This window comes from Schistocerca americana, chromosome 10, assembly GCF_021461395.2.
Source record: "Schistocerca americana isolate TAMUIC-IGC-003095 chromosome 10, iqSchAmer2.1, whole genome shotgun sequence".
Taxonomy (NCBI): Eukaryota; Metazoa; Arthropoda; class Insecta; order Orthoptera; family Acrididae; genus Schistocerca; species Schistocerca americana.
The window spans coordinates 136,027,000-136,042,886 of record NC_060128.1 but is presented as its reverse complement, the minus strand read 5'-3'; positions in this window follow the sequence as shown (position 1 = coordinate 136,042,886).

Below are 15,887 nucleotides of genomic sequence, written 5' to 3'. Positions count from 1 at the left end.
TTCTGATGTTGCTACTTTCTTGTAGACAACCGTGTCATCTGCAAATAGCCTCACGGAGCTACCGATGTTGTCAACTAAGTCATTTATGTATATTGTAAACAATAAAGGTCCTATCACGCTTCCCTGCGGTACTCCCGAAATTACCTCTACATCTGCAGATTTTGAACCGTTAAGAATGACATGTTGTGTTCTTTCTTCTAGGAAATCCTGAATCCAATCACAAACCTGGTCCGATATTCCGTAAGCTCGTATTTTTTTCACTAAACGTAAGTGCGGAACCGTATCAAATGCCTTCCTGAAGTCCAGGAATACGGCATCAATCTGCTCGCCAGTGTCTACGGCACTGTGAATTTCTTGGGCAAATAGGGCGAGCTGAGTTTCACATGATCTCTGTTTGCGGAATCCATGTTGGTTATGATGAAGGAGATTTGTATTATCTAAGAACGTCATAATACGAGAACACAAAACATGTTCCATTATTCTACAACAGATTGACGTAAGCGAAATAGGCCTATAATTATTCGCATCTGATTTATGACCCTTCTTGAAAATGGGAACGACCTGCGCTTTCTTCCAGTCGCTAGGTACTTTACGTTCTTCCAGCGATCTACGATAAATTGCTGATAGAAAGGGGGCAAGTTCTTTAGCATAATCACTGTAGAATCTTAAGGGTATCTCGTCTGGTCCGGATGCTTTTCCGCTACTAAGTGATAGCAGTTGTTTTTCAATTCCGATATCGTTTATTTCAATATTTTCCATTTTGGCGTCCGTGCGACGGCTGAAGTCAGGGACCGTGTTACGATTTTCCGCAGTGAAACAGTTTCGGAACACTGAATTCAGTATTTCTGCCTTTCTTCGGTCGTCCTCTGTTTCGGTGCCATCGTGGTCAACGAGTGACTGAATAGGGAATTTAGATCCGCTTACCGATTTTACATATGACCAAAACTTTTTAGGGTTCTTGTTTAGATTGTTTGCCAATGTTTTATGTTCGAATTCGTTGAATGCTTCTCTCATTGCTCTCTTTACGCTCTTTTTCGCTTCGTTCAGCTTTTCCTTATCAGCTATGATTCGACTACTCTTAAACCTATGATGAAGCTTTCTTTGTTTCTGTAGTACCTTTCGTACATGATTGTTATACCACGGTGGATCTTTCCCCTCGCTTTGGACCTTAGTCGGTACGAACTTATCTAAGGCGTACTGGACGATGTTTCTGAATTTTTTCCATTTTTGTTCCACATCCTCTTCCTCAGAAATGAACGTTTGATGGTGGTCACTCAGATATTCTGCGATTTGTGCCCTATCACTCTTGTTAAGCAAATATATTTTCCTTCCTTTCTTGGCATTTCTTATTACACTTGTAGTCATTGATGCAACCACTGACTTATGATCACTGATACCCTCTTCTACATTCACGGAGTCGAAAAGTTCCGGTCTATTTGTTGCTATGAGGTCTAAAACGTTAGCTTCACGAGTTGGTTCTCTAACTATCTGCTCGAAGTAATTCTCGGACAAGGCAGTCAGGATAATGTCACAAGAGTCTCTGTCCCTGGCTCCAGTTCTGATTGTGTGACTATCCCATTCTATACCTGGTAGATTGAAGTCTCCCCCTATTACAATAGTATGATCACGAAACTTCTTCACGACGTTCTGCAGGTTCTCTCTGAGGCGCTCAACTACTACGGTTGCTGATGCAGGTGGTCTATAGAAGCATCCGACTATCATATCTGACCCACCTTTGATACTTAACTTAACCCAGATTATTTCACATTCGCATTCGCTAATAACTTCACTGGATATTATTGAATTCTTTACTGCTATAAATACTCCTCCACCATTGGCGTTTATCCTATCCTTGCGGTATATATTCCATTCTGTGTCTAGGATTTCGTTACTGTTCACTTCCGGTTTTAACCAACTTTCCGTTCCTAATACTATATGCGCACTATTTCCTTCAATAAGAGATACTAATTCAGGAACCTTGCCCTGGATACTCCTGCAGTTTACCAATATTATATGGAATATAGTTTATCTAAGTAACTCGCTACGATAGCGTATAATGCTTGCTTTGCGTACAACGTTCACAGCAGAGCGCTCACAACACTGTCGGATGAAGCGTGGCGAAGGTGTGCAGAACAAGCCTAAACTCAACCGCCGTCGTTCGTGACTCAAACTATAGATGCGATTATGGAGGGGCATGTGGTCAGCACACCGTTCTCCTAGCCATTGTCGGCTTTCGTCACCGGAGCCGCTACGTCTCAGCCAAGTAAGGCCTCCGTTGGCCTCACAAGGGCTGAGTGCAACCCGCTTGCCCTCAGCGCTTGGAAATCCCACACGGTCGCCCATACAAGTGCTAGCCAAGCCCGACAGCGCTTAACTTCTTCGAGCGGAGTGGCCGCGCGGTTAGAGGCCCCATGTCATAGACTGCTCGGTCACTCCCGCCGGAGGTTCGAATCCTCCCTCGGGCATGGTTGTGTGTGTTGTTCTTAGCATAAGTTAGTTTAAGTAGTGTGTAGGGCTAGGGACCGATTACCTCAGCAGTTTGGTCTGTTAAGAATTCACACACATTTTTAACATTTTTTTCGCTTAACTTCGCTGATCTGGCTGGAACCGGTGCTACCATTGTGGCGAGGTTGGATGGATAGGCATTAATGACAGCAGGAAATGTTGATAGTCTTGAAAAGACATTCATTTCTACTACCTACTGGTTAGGATTTTTTTTTTTTCTTTTTTTTTTAACTGCCACTGTTCTCACGCAGTCTTGCATAGCTGCGAGTGGTACAATGTTCCTTATTGGAATACTGGGCAGCCTATGTCGATATATTGATACACTGCCGGGAGAAAAGAAGAACACCGGAAAAACCACTTTGAGTTCTGATCCGATGAAGGCACATACTGCCTGGGGGATCGTCGTCAGCACAGATAACGTAGTGGCATAGCTACCAGAGCGCCATCTGTATCTACCCTTTAATAGGTAATGCTCGCAGCCAAAAGGCTCAGTGTGACGCAAACGTGTGAAGTAGGCAGGGAACCATGCCAGGAAGACGCACTCTTGCTTCCTACAGGGAGTTTTAAAGGGGCCAAATTGTGGTCTTCCGTGAGGCAGGATGGTCTTTTTCGGAGAACCGCCAAGCAAGTTGGACGTGCTGGATCACTTGTTCAACGCATTTAGTATTAATGGCCACGTGAACATTCTCACAAGTGTAGGCGAGATTCTGGAATTCCACGTAGCACAGACGCCCGTCGGGGTTGTCGTATTGTAAGGGCAGCAGTGGCAGATGCTACAGCTACCCCAGCACAGATATGAGGGCTTCTTTAGCTCAGACGTGTCAACACGGTTGCGACTCAGTTATGAACAGTGGGGCTAAGGGCATGCATACCTCTAGCTTGTCTTCCATGCACACAACAACATCAAAGTGCCCGGCTCGACTCATGCAGCCAGAGGATCATATTGTAAGACGTGTATATTTCTATTGCCTATTGTCAAACCACAATTTATGAAAGATGTTTATATTTTATTAATAGGATTAAGTTGGAATAATTAATATTGGTCATGTTGGAAATAATTGTGGTAGCAGGGAATGTCTGTACCAAAATTTTGGTGGCGGGAGAGACGGCACATTGATATAATTTTAGAAAGGGCGGGAGAGACCGCGTATGGATACATTTGAAGAAAATAGCGGGGAAGATCGCTCATTGATACATTTTGTAATGGTAGCAGGGATTATCTGCACCAGAAAGCATTGTTGGCAGGAGAGACCACACTTTAGCGTTCGTGGGAAGTCATTAGTAAGCGAGAAGTGAAGCGAGTCGGTAGCAGGTGTGAAGCGAGAGGTTGAGAGGAGCGGTGTGCCTGCCAGCCACCAGCTATGATTTACAACAGATTATAAACGGATGTACAGAGATATCAGCTAACTATTATCGTAAGAGGAACTAATATTATTGAATTATTTTTTTGAGAAAGTCGAGACTACTGAAGGTATGTTTGCGCAATGCTAGTTGTAAGATTACTGTAAAAAGTAAGTCCCATTTGAACGTTTGTAAAACCATTTCATTCAGAATACAATTAATTTTTGCCAGCAATATTCCAATACTGATTATAATCCATCCCAAAAACCAGCAACGTAAAACTTTGCAAAATTTTATTGTTGTCAAGAAAAAGTTTAACTACGAATTACGTAACTTCAGTCAAACTGTTTAAGCTTTGCTATTAAAGAATAGCGTCAGCTTTGGTAATAAATACAGCCACTTATTATGAAGGCCCACCAGCAGCTAGTACAGTACAGTAAAACAGAGTAAGTATATTCCTGTCGCAGTTCGATGTAGCAGCCAGATGGCGATCCAGTAACAGTAAAAAAAAAAAGGTAAGGAACAGTTTTGGCCTACTGCAGACAACGACTGAGGGCCACGACGACGACACATTCTATGTTTCGTCGAAATAATCAGAAAATCACTTTTAATAAGCAGCAATGAAATTGGTGTGCTAAGATTGAGAAAGAGAATAAATTTCAAAGGGAAGATTTCATTTGTTATTATTAAGCAAGAGATAGAAATCCTAAGGGAAGGTTACATAGTGTAAGTAGGCTGTTTAGGTTTTTTTATTGGTAACGCCACCTCTGTATGAAAATCACTGGCTGTGCTGTGTGCAGTCTGTGGCTGCTTTGCATTGTTGTAATACTCGCCATTGTAGTGTTAGGCAGCTGGCTGTGAACAGCGCGTTGCATTCCGCAGTTGGAGTTGAGCCGCCAGCAGTGGTGGATGTGGGGAGAGAGATGGCGGAGATTTGTAATTTGTCATGAACTGCTATATTTATACATGATGATATCAAGGTAAATACATTGTTTGTTCTCTATTAATATCTTTCATTTGCTAACTATCCCTATCAGTAGTTAGTGCCTTCAGTAGTTTGAATCTTTTATTTAGCTGGCAGTAGTGGCGCTCGCTGTATTGCAGTAGCTTGAGCAGCGAAGATTTTTGAGAGGTAAGTGATTTGTGAAAGGTATAGTTTAATGTCAGTCAGGGCCATTCTTTAGTAGGGAATTTTGAAAGTCAGATTGCGTTGCGCTAAAACATTGTGTGTCAGTTTAAGGACAGTCGTGTATAAATTGTTCAAAGGGGACGTTTCATATGTCGACCCTTAGCCTAGGATACCTCACTGGAATCTTCTGATTTTTTTCTTGTAGTTTTTGTAATTAGTGTAGCTATTGTTTATTGCTAGCGCGTAATTATAGAGAGAATTTCCTTTGTAGTTGTAGTTTTTCATTGTTGTACAGTAAAACAGTTGTGGCATGCATGTAGATTTGCACCAAGTATTTCGCAGCTGCGCTGGCAATTAAGTAGACATTATTTCCATTGCTATGTTATTTTATTTTGCTCTTCAAATTGCGCTTTTCTGTGTTATCGTGTGAAATACTGTGACAATAATGGCGTGTGAAAAACGTAATACTAGGCTCCAAAGTAAACTGAGAAATGACAGTGAAGACGAAAGCAGTGTGTTAGCGCCGCAGAGTAATGAATTAACTAATGTTCAAAGTAGTAATTTGGTAATTGCGCATAGGGAAATGGAGCGGGCGGCAAACAATGGTGTAGACAGTGAAACAGGTAGTGAACAGGGAAGCGTTATCGATCGATTGGTCGGCAACAGCTCGCCTCAGGAATCGGGAATGACAGAACACAATATTGCAAATACTGCAGACTCAGGTTTTGGGTTCCCACCGTTTTCTCAAATGAGTCAAGACACATTTTCCACTTGTCAAAATGTGAATGTTGCCGGTGCAACTTCACTGCCGAAAAGCACTGAGGAACATGTTTCAGACACCAGTGCATTGTTATTACAATTAATGCAACAAATGGGACAAAAGCTTGAAAAGTTAGACACAATGGAACAACATCAGAGACAAACACAGCAACAGTTAGACACAATGGAACAAAATCAGAGACAAACACAGCAAAAGCTTCAAAAGTTAGACACAGTGGAACAAAATCTTAAAAAGTTAGACTCATTGGAACAAACACTTGAACAAACACGTGAAGATTTAACTACTGAGTTACATAACATTGAATCGAAATGTCAAAAAGTCTGTAATGACGTAAAAACACAAATTTGTGAGCATTTTCAACCTATTTTTTCGCGGCATGAAAATGCATTACAGAATCACGAAGCAGCCATAAAAGAACTGCAAATTATTGTTCATGAAAATCATGAGACCTTGCAAGCTAAATTTGACTCAGTTGCATCTACCGATTCGGTTACGCAACTTGCAAAAACTCAGGAAAACTTTAAGGACACAGTAGATACTCTGAAACGTGGTTCAGAAAAACACACTGAGGAAATAAGTACACTATCGGAGAAAGTAGCCGAACTTTCGGATCAGGTCACTAACTTATCTACAAAGGTAGATGATGATCTGAATGACACAAGACCCGTAGCCTTCACTGACACAGAAGAGTATGAACAAATAAGAAAATTCAAACAAAATCAGAATCAAATTAATACACAACACCAAAGAGAAATCCGGGAAGTACAAGATCAGCTGACACAGGTAATACAAGAATTACGTATTTCAGAGGACACTGGCGCTCCAACACGGGAAGAGGGACTTAGAAACACGGAAAAGCCGCAAAATAATATCACAGGGCATTTCGGAAGTTATGAAAGAATTTGGCAATGTGCACCGAATTTTGAGATGGAACGGCCGACACGACCTAACAATGACCGATATGCGACTCGCCGACATGATGATTTTGACTATAAGCTGTTCATTACTACACGTAAATTCAAAACATTTAAGAATTCTGGCAACGACATTCATCCACAAGCATGGCTCCATCAATTCTCGCATTGTTTTCCTCCCAACTGGTCGTTAGAACACAGATTAGAATTTATGTGTGGTTACTTAGAGAATGAACCAGCTGTAAGAATGCGATCGGTCATTCACGATTGCCACAGTGAAGGAGAATTTTACCATGCCTTCCTCTCAGCATATTGGTCTCAAGCCACACAAGACCAAGTAAAACATTTCGAACAATCTGAATTCTCCAGTCTTGTGAAATATTTTGAAGACATGTTGCACAAGAATCAGTACCTGTCAAACCCATACAGCCCCTCAGAACTCATCCGCATTTGCTTAATCAAATTACCTGAACATTTACGGCATATTATTTTAGCAGGACGTTGCAAAGACGACATTGAAGCTTTTCAGGGACTGTTACAAGAACTAGAAATTGACACTGATACATATGAAACGTCCCCTTTGAACAATTTATACACGACTGTCCTTAAACTGACACACAATGTTTTAGCGCAACGCAATCTGACTTTCAAAATTCCCTACTAAAGAATGGCCCTGACTGACATTAAACTATACCTTTCACAAATCACTTACCTCACAAAAATCTTCGCTGCTCAAGCTACTGCAATACAGCGAGCGCCACTACTGCCAGCTAAATAAAAGATTCAAACTACTGAAGGCACTAACTACTGATAGGGATAGTTAGCAAATGAAAGATATTAATAGAGAACAAACAATGTATTTACCTTGATATCATCATGTATAAATATAGCAGTTCATGACAAATTACAAATCTCCGCCATCTCTCTCCCCACATCCACCACTGCTGGCGGCTCACCTCCAACTGCGCAACGCTACGCGCTGTTCACATCCAACTGCCCAACACTACAATGGCGAGTATTACAACAATGCAAAGCAGCCACAGACTGCACACAGCACAGCCAGTGATTTTCATACAGAGGTGGCGTTACCAATAAAAAAACCTAAACAGCCTACTTACAATAGGTTATTGTAAAAGGGAAGGCTATCAATAACAAAAGAGGTATAGAGGAGACGGGAAGGTTTCAATGTGAAGGTACAAAATCAGGGGAATAATGTGAGTGCTGAATGACTTCCCAATCCAACTACTGCCTAGTGTTTTGGTAAGTGTATCACAAGACGACCGAACGTTATCGTGGAGTAAAATCACTTCCCGGAGTCTTCCTGGTTGTTGTTCATGCTGCTGGTTGGCTGTCATAATAAGTGGCTGTATTTATTACCAAAGCTGACGTTGTTCTTTAATTAATTTGACTGACGTTATATAATTCATATTTAAACTTTTTCTTGACAACAATAAAATTTTGCAAAGTTTTACGTTGATGGTTTTTGGGATGGATTATAATCAGTAATGCAATATTGCGAGCAAAAATTAATTATATTCTGAATGAAATGATCTTACAAACGTGTCGAATGGGGCTTACTTTCCACAATAATCTTACAACTAGCATTGCGCAAACATACTTTTGAGTAGTCTTGAGTTTCTCAAAAAAATAATTCAATAATATTAGTTCCTGTTATGATAGTAGTTAGCTGATGTCTCTGTACGTCCGTTTATAATCTCTTGTAAATCATAGCTGGTGGCTGGCAGGCACACTGCTCCTCTCAACCTCTCGCTTCAGACCTGCTACCGACTCGTTTCACTTCTCGCTTACTACTGACTTCCTACGAACTCTAAAGTGCGGTCTCTCCCGCCAATAATGCTTTCTCGTGCAGACAATCCCTGCTACCATTACAAAATGTATCAATGCGCGCTCTTTCCCGCTCATTTCTTAAAATGTATCCATACGCGGTCTCTCTCGCCCTGTTTAAAATTATACCAATGTGCGGTCTCTCCTGCCAACAATACTTTGGTGCAGACATTCCCTGCTACCACAATTATTTCCAACATTACCAATGTTAATCGTTCCTACTTAATCCTTTCAATAAAATACAAACGTCTTACATAAACTGTGGTTTGACAATAGACAGCAGAAATATACACGTCTTACAACTTTAAAAAATGGCTCTGAGCGCTATGGGACTTAACATCTGTGGTCATCAGTCCCCTAGAACTTAGAACTACTTAAACCTAACTAACCTAAGGACATCACACACATCCATGCACGAGGCAGGATTCGAACCTGCGACCGTAGTGGTCGCGCGGTTCCAGACTGTAGCGCCTAGAACCGCTCGGCCACTCGTGCCGCCCCCTGCACTGCAAATCTGGCAACTTAGTTGATGTCGTACCCACGAGCACGTCCAAACGTGACAACTCCTTTCTGCTGTTATGTTTCGTTTCCACGTTGACGCGTGTTACTGAGCTGATTCCACATAAGCGACCGTTACGTGCACATCATTTCACTGCCGTGACACGTTAGTGGTGGAGCGTCAGATGGCAGCCTGGTACCATTCCTACGCAACAGCGCTTCAAGGAGACCAAAGTGCTCTCTTAAGAAGGTGGCTAACTTTTAACCTGTCGTGCCAATTTTACCCTGCCGAAACACTTATCTCGTATAAGGCCAGAGGTTGCCAGAATGAGATTTTCACTCAGCAGTGGAGTGTGCGCTGATATGAAACTTTCTGGCAGATTAAAACTGTGTGCCGGGCCGAGACTCGAACTCGGGACCTTTGCCTTTCAAGGGCAAGTGCTCTACCAGCTGAGCACGAGTCACGCCCCGTCCTCACAGTTTCGTAGGAGACGAGGTACTGGCGGAAGTAAAGCTGTGAGGGCGGGGCGTGAGTCGTGCTTGGTAGCTCAGTTGGTAGAGCACTTGCTCGCGAAAGGCAAAGGTCCCGAGTTCGAGTCTCGGTCCGGCACACAGTTTTAATCTGCCAGGAAGTTTCAGGTCAGAGATATTGAGTAGAGATGGCCGTTCGGCTTACTGACGTGTTAGCAGGTACAGTAGATAATGCAGCCCGGACTACTCAGTCCGGTCCAGAGGCATATAGAACTGTGTCGGTCCATGGTGTGGGTAGTGAGAGGGGAGGAATTGGGTTAGGGGGTGGGAGATGGAGGGGGGGGCTTGGTGAAGCGTGGGCGCGCATTCGGCCGTCCTCGGCCAGCCAGACGAAGATGGATGGCGGTGACAATTGAATGCCGCGATGGGGTAGGGGGCGCCAGAGACGCTCGGTGGGGCCGCGAGCATTGATTAAACTAAAACCGGACGGGGCGACCCGCAGGGGCAAGGAGGTTATCCGCAGCGGGCCTGATTAATGGCCGCGGCGGCCGCGCCGCCCCGCGCCGTCGACGCCGTCGTCATTAGCGACAGCGGTCGCGGCTGTTTTAATCCGCGGCCACTGATAGCGGCCCGTGTTCGCGGTCGTGATGGCGTGAAATCCCGGGAAGAGTTTATTCCTGTGGCTCCACCGAAGTCTGCTAGAACATAAACTCTCGCGTGGCTACTGAATAGTCTTCAGATTGGATGCCATTATGAAGCTTCTACTCCACGACCTCGTAACAAGTGTTGTAAACAAGGGAAACTCCAGCATTGGTCGTATAAATGTTAAGTTTGAATTTTACGTGTTAGCTGGCATATTCTCCACAATGAACACGTATGTTTGAAGTTACATTTTGTGTATTACTGTACGTCCACAGGACGTAGTTGAGCTGGTGCGTTGCTGGCCCCAGTCTCAATCGATTGTCATCTCGATCGTGCCTTCTTCGCATCTTTGGTGGATGGCTGTTAAACTGTGGTGCTCGCGCTCTGCTGGGGGCTTGAGTGACGTGTGGCGCTGGCGAGTGGCAGAACCGGTACGACGAAGGAGCGTGGGCAGATGCTGCGGCGTATTTCTCGGTTTGAATGCAGATCCGCTGCCCACGGTGACTGGCATTTCCTTGAGATTTGAAGAATACATTTCCTTCGCGTATATTACATTTTACCCAAAATGAATGAACTGGAGTTGTCCTATTGTTCCTTGGTGGGTTCTGTTGATGTTAATTGAATACTCGAGTGCACTGAAAACTGTCTCGATTGTTTGAGTTACTTGTCACTGTATTTGGTCTGGCCGCCTGATATGTTGACGGCATTTAAGGGGGTGCTTACTACGCGCAACAATTAGACATGGAACCGTGCTTAATGCGTACCTAGAGGTCATACCAAGTAGTGCGTAAGTCTGTGCTTGGCTTTCGAGAGCGGCCGAAATAATTTTCCCTATTGCCTTTTTCCATGTGATTATTTTATTTGTTTGTTCCAGACAATTGGTTAATCAAATTGTAAAAGCCGCGCGGGATTAGCCGAGCGGTTTAAGGCGCTGCAGTCATGGACTGTACGTCTGGTCCCGGCGGAGGTTCGAGTCCTCCCTCGGACATGTGTGTGTGTGTGTGTGTGTGTGTGTGTGTGTGTGTGTGTGTTTGTCCTTAGGATAATTTAGGTTAAGTAGTGTTTAAGCTTAGGGTTGGTTGGTTGGTTGGTTGGTTTGGGGAAGGAGACCAGACAGCGGGGTCATCGGTCTCATCGGATTAGGGAAGGATGGGGAAGGAAGTCGGCCGTGCCCTTTCAGAGGAACCATCCCGGCATTTGCCTGGAGTGATTTAGGGAAATCACGGAAAACCTAAATCAGGATGGCCGGACGCGGGATTGAACCGTCGTCCTTCCGAATGCGAGTCCAGTGTCTAACCACTGCGCCATAAGCTTAGGGACTGATGACCTTAGCAGTTAAATCCCATAAGATTTCAAACACATTTGAACATTTTTTTTGTGCCATGTATAATAAAAGGTTTATTTATAACCAGTTGGGCAGATATGTTTTGTGTATCTGATGCGCCACAACGTTGTCTGCCGATGATGTGTTCACGTTTCGGGCAATTGGCAGTGGTCGGCGTGAGCAGACCGAAAGGTTCTAACAGATACAGGAGATTCATGGACCAGAAGGTGAAGAAGGACTATGCTCAACTTTGAGCTACAATTAAGCTTCCGGAAAACGACATAGCTCCACCGAAAAGATGGAATTGCACGACACTAAGAACGTAACCATACACACCGATCCACTTCCTTAAATTTCCTTCTTTCACCGTGATACCCCCATCGGAGTTTGTCGCGCCGACCACTGCCGATTATCTGAGACACAGAAACATCAGCGGCAGACAACATTCTGGCGCATCAGATACACAAAACATATCTGCCCAACTGGTTATAAATAAACGTTTAATTATACGCGGCACAAAATGAACCCAAGCAGTACTAAGTGACCACTTGCCCAGTAACGCCTCTTAAAATTTCATTAGCCAATTCTCTGGAACAACCAAAAAATAACAAAATAGAAAAAGGAAATAGGGAAAATTATTTCGCCCGATCTCGAACCCCAGACACAGACTTACGCACTACTTGGTATGACCTCAAGCTCTGCATTAAGCACGGCTTCATGTCTATTTGTTGTGCGTAGGATACTGCGGAGACATGGCTTAGCCACAGCTTTCAGGAGTGCTAGTAATGCAAGGTTCGCAGCAGAGCTTCTGAAAAGTTTGGAAGGTAGGAGGCGAGATACTGGCAGAAGTAAAGCTGTGAGTACCGGGTGTGAGTCGTGCTTCGGTAGCTCAGATGGTAGAGCACTTACCCGCGAAAGGCAAAGGTCCCGAGTTCGAGTCTCGGTCGGGCACACAGTTTTAATCTGTCAGGAAGTTTCAACCACAAGAGAGTTGGGGATGCTTCAGCGGCCAAACCAAATACAGTGACAAGTAACTGCAACAATCGAGATAGTTTTCAGTGCACTCGGGTATTCAATTAACATGAAACCACCAAGGAACAATTCGACGACTCTAGTTCATTCACTTTCGGTAACATGTAACAGACGCGAAGGAAATCTAAGTCTCAAGGGAATCCCAATAACTGTCGGCAGCGGATCAGCATTCCAACGGCCACGCGCCACACTGCATACATCCACAGCGCCACACGTAACTGTCGCTCACACAGCTGATACCCGAACTCAGGCCCCAGCAGAGCGCGAGCACCACACTTAAACAGCCATCCACCAAAGATGCGAAGAAGACAAGCAGGCATCGAAAATCGACTGACAACGATCGAGATGACAATCAAATGGTTCAAATGGCTCTGAGCACTATGGCACTTCAGAGGTCATCGGTCCCCTAGAACTTAGAACCTAACTAACCCATCACACACACACCCATGCCCGAGGCAGGATTCGAACCTGGGACCGTAGCGGTCGCGCGGTTCCAGACTGTAGCGCCTAGAACCGCTCGGCCACCCCGACCGGCGATGACAATCTATGGAGATGGGCGCCAGCAGCGCACCAGCACAGTAGTCTTGCACTCAAGGTAATCAGTCTGTGATTGAAATCGCTCTTCAACAATAATAAAGAAAAGCTTTCAAATTTATAAAAGCATTGCTGGAGTTTCCCTTGTATACAATACGGAATAGTCGACACTGCATTACCTGTACTCTGAATCGTTCCATGTCAATCACACAACAAGATAGTCGTTTAAGTATCAGAGCCCTTGTAGTCACCAATGTAAGACGGGGGAAGTAATCAAGTTTCATATCAAGTTATTTCAGTCAAAGCTCACATAAAATGAGTAATGGCCATACTTGTTCTTACAAATGAAGTCGCAAGGAAATCTGGTTCCACGCTTTCGTCCAAAAATTGGCCAAGAAATACACGAGGTCCACCAGAAACGCCTCTTGTTTCCAAATGTACTAAAGACACGTCTGTCGGACATAGGTACTTGCAGTATGGGAGCTTATGTAACGCAGCTCACAAAGTTTTGTGTAGCTCTCTTTCTAAGCCACTCTTTTTTTTTCTAAGCGATTCCTTCTGTTTCGTTTCAGGTGCTACATAATTACTAGAAACGATATTACCTCATTAGAGAGCCCAGTGCCTGGAGTGCTATTGACAAGGGATTTCAGATCGATTCCGTAATTCTGGATTTCCGGACACTGTTCCACACAAGCGGCTCGTAGTGAAATTGCGTGCTTATGGAATATCGTCTCAGTTATGTGACTGGATTTGTGATTTCCTGTCAGAGAGGTCACAGTTCGTAGTTATTGACGGAAAATCATTGAGTGAAATGATTTCTGGCGTTCCCCAAGGTAGTGTTATAAGCCCTTTGCTGTTCCTTATCTATATAAACGAATTTGGAGACAATCTGAGCAACCATCTTCGGTTGTTTGCAGATGACGCTGTCGTTTAGCGACTAATAAAGTCATGAGAAGATCAAAATAAAATGCAAAACGATTTAGAAAAATATCTGAATGGTGTGAAAAGTGGCAGTTGACCCTAAATAACGAAAAGTGTCAGGTCATCCTCATGAGTGCTAAAAGGATCTCGATAAACTTCGGTTACACGGTAAATGAGTCTAATCTACAAGCCGTAAATTCAACTAAATACCTAGGTATTACACTTACGAGCAACTTAAATTGGAAGGCACACACACAAAATGTTGTGGGGAAGGCTAACCAAAGACTGTATTTTATTGGTAGGACACTTAGAAAATGTGACAGACCTACTAAGGAGACTGCCTACACTACGCTTGTCCGTCCTCTTTTAGAATACTGCTGCGCGGTATGGGATCTTTACCAGGTAGGACTGAAGGAGTACATCGAAAAAGTTCAAAGAAAGGCAGCACGTTATGTATTACCGTGAAATATGGGAGAGAGTTTTACAGAAATGATACAGGATTTGGTGTGGAAATCATTAAAAGAAAGGCGTTTTCCCATTGCTGGTCTACATTTTATATCGTCTCTACTTCGACCATCATCAGTTATTTTGCTCCCCAAATAGCAGAATTCATCTACTACTTTAAGTGTATCATTTCCTAATCTAATTTCCTCAGCATCACCCGACTTAATTCGACTACATTCCATTATCTTCGTTTTGCTTCTGTTGATGTTCATCTTATATCCTCCTTTCAAGACACTGTCCATTCCGTTCAGCTGCTCTTCCAGGTCCTTTGCTGTCTCTGACAGAATTACAATGTCATCGGCGAACCTCAAAGTTCTTATTTCTTCTCCATGGATTTTGTTACTCCGAATTTTTGTTTCGTTTCCTTTACTGCTTGCTCAACATACAGATTGAATAACATCGGGGATAGGCTAAAACCCTGTCTCACTCCCTTCCCAACCACTGCTTCCCTTTCATGCCCCTCGACTCTTATAACTGCCATCTGATTTCTGTACAAATTGTAAATAGCCTTTCGCTCCCTGTATTTTACCCCTGCCACCTTTAGAATTTGAAAGAGAGTACTGCAGTCAACATTGTCAAAAGCTTTCTCTAAGTCTACAAATGCTAGTAACGTAGGTTTGCCTTTCCTTTTGTTTCTGCTATTCTATTGTCAAATCTGAAGGCGAGGTAATCTGTTCGAAACTGCCGATAGTAATAATTTTAAAAGTGACCAGAACTGCTTTAGTCATGAAATAACAAGACAAGACAGCTTGGGGGAGACAATGCCACCTTCCTGTAAATAAGTAAAGGCTGCAGTCTTTCAAAAGTAATGTGGCCCACTGACATTCACGGGTGTTCCTGATCAGCAACTGACTGCCGACTGCCCCCTCCTCAGACAGGCATGTCTCGACTTCGCCACATCCCGGTCTCCGGTCTCACCCCCTTGAGAGGGCCTACCCGGGGAATCGATAGTTAATTAATGCGCCCTGCGGCCGGCCGCGCACTCTGCCTTAACCCCGACTCCTACCCTCCGTGTTCCGCATTTTTAACTCCGCATTCTTCAGCCCCTCCTGCAACAGCCACGGAGGGCGAACGGCAATTAATGCCCAGCACCCAGTCTCTTTTCACTGGGCTCCTCCAGGAACACAACAGAATAATAAATGAAAAGCACTAGTTTGCTTTTGTTCTACAGTATTACTTTTATTGAGTTAACCTGTTTTCGGCTTATAAGGCCATGTTATGTAAGCTTATAAGGGCATATTCTGAGGCATCAAGGGATCACCAATTTAGTATTGGAGGGCAGCGTGGAGGGTAAAAATCGTAGAGGGAGACCAAGAGATGAATGCACTAAAGAGATTCAGAAGGATGTAGGTTACAGTACGTACTGGGAGATGAAGAAGCTTGCACAGGATAGAGTAGCATGAAGAGCTGCATCAAACCAGTCTCACGACTGAAGACCACAACAAC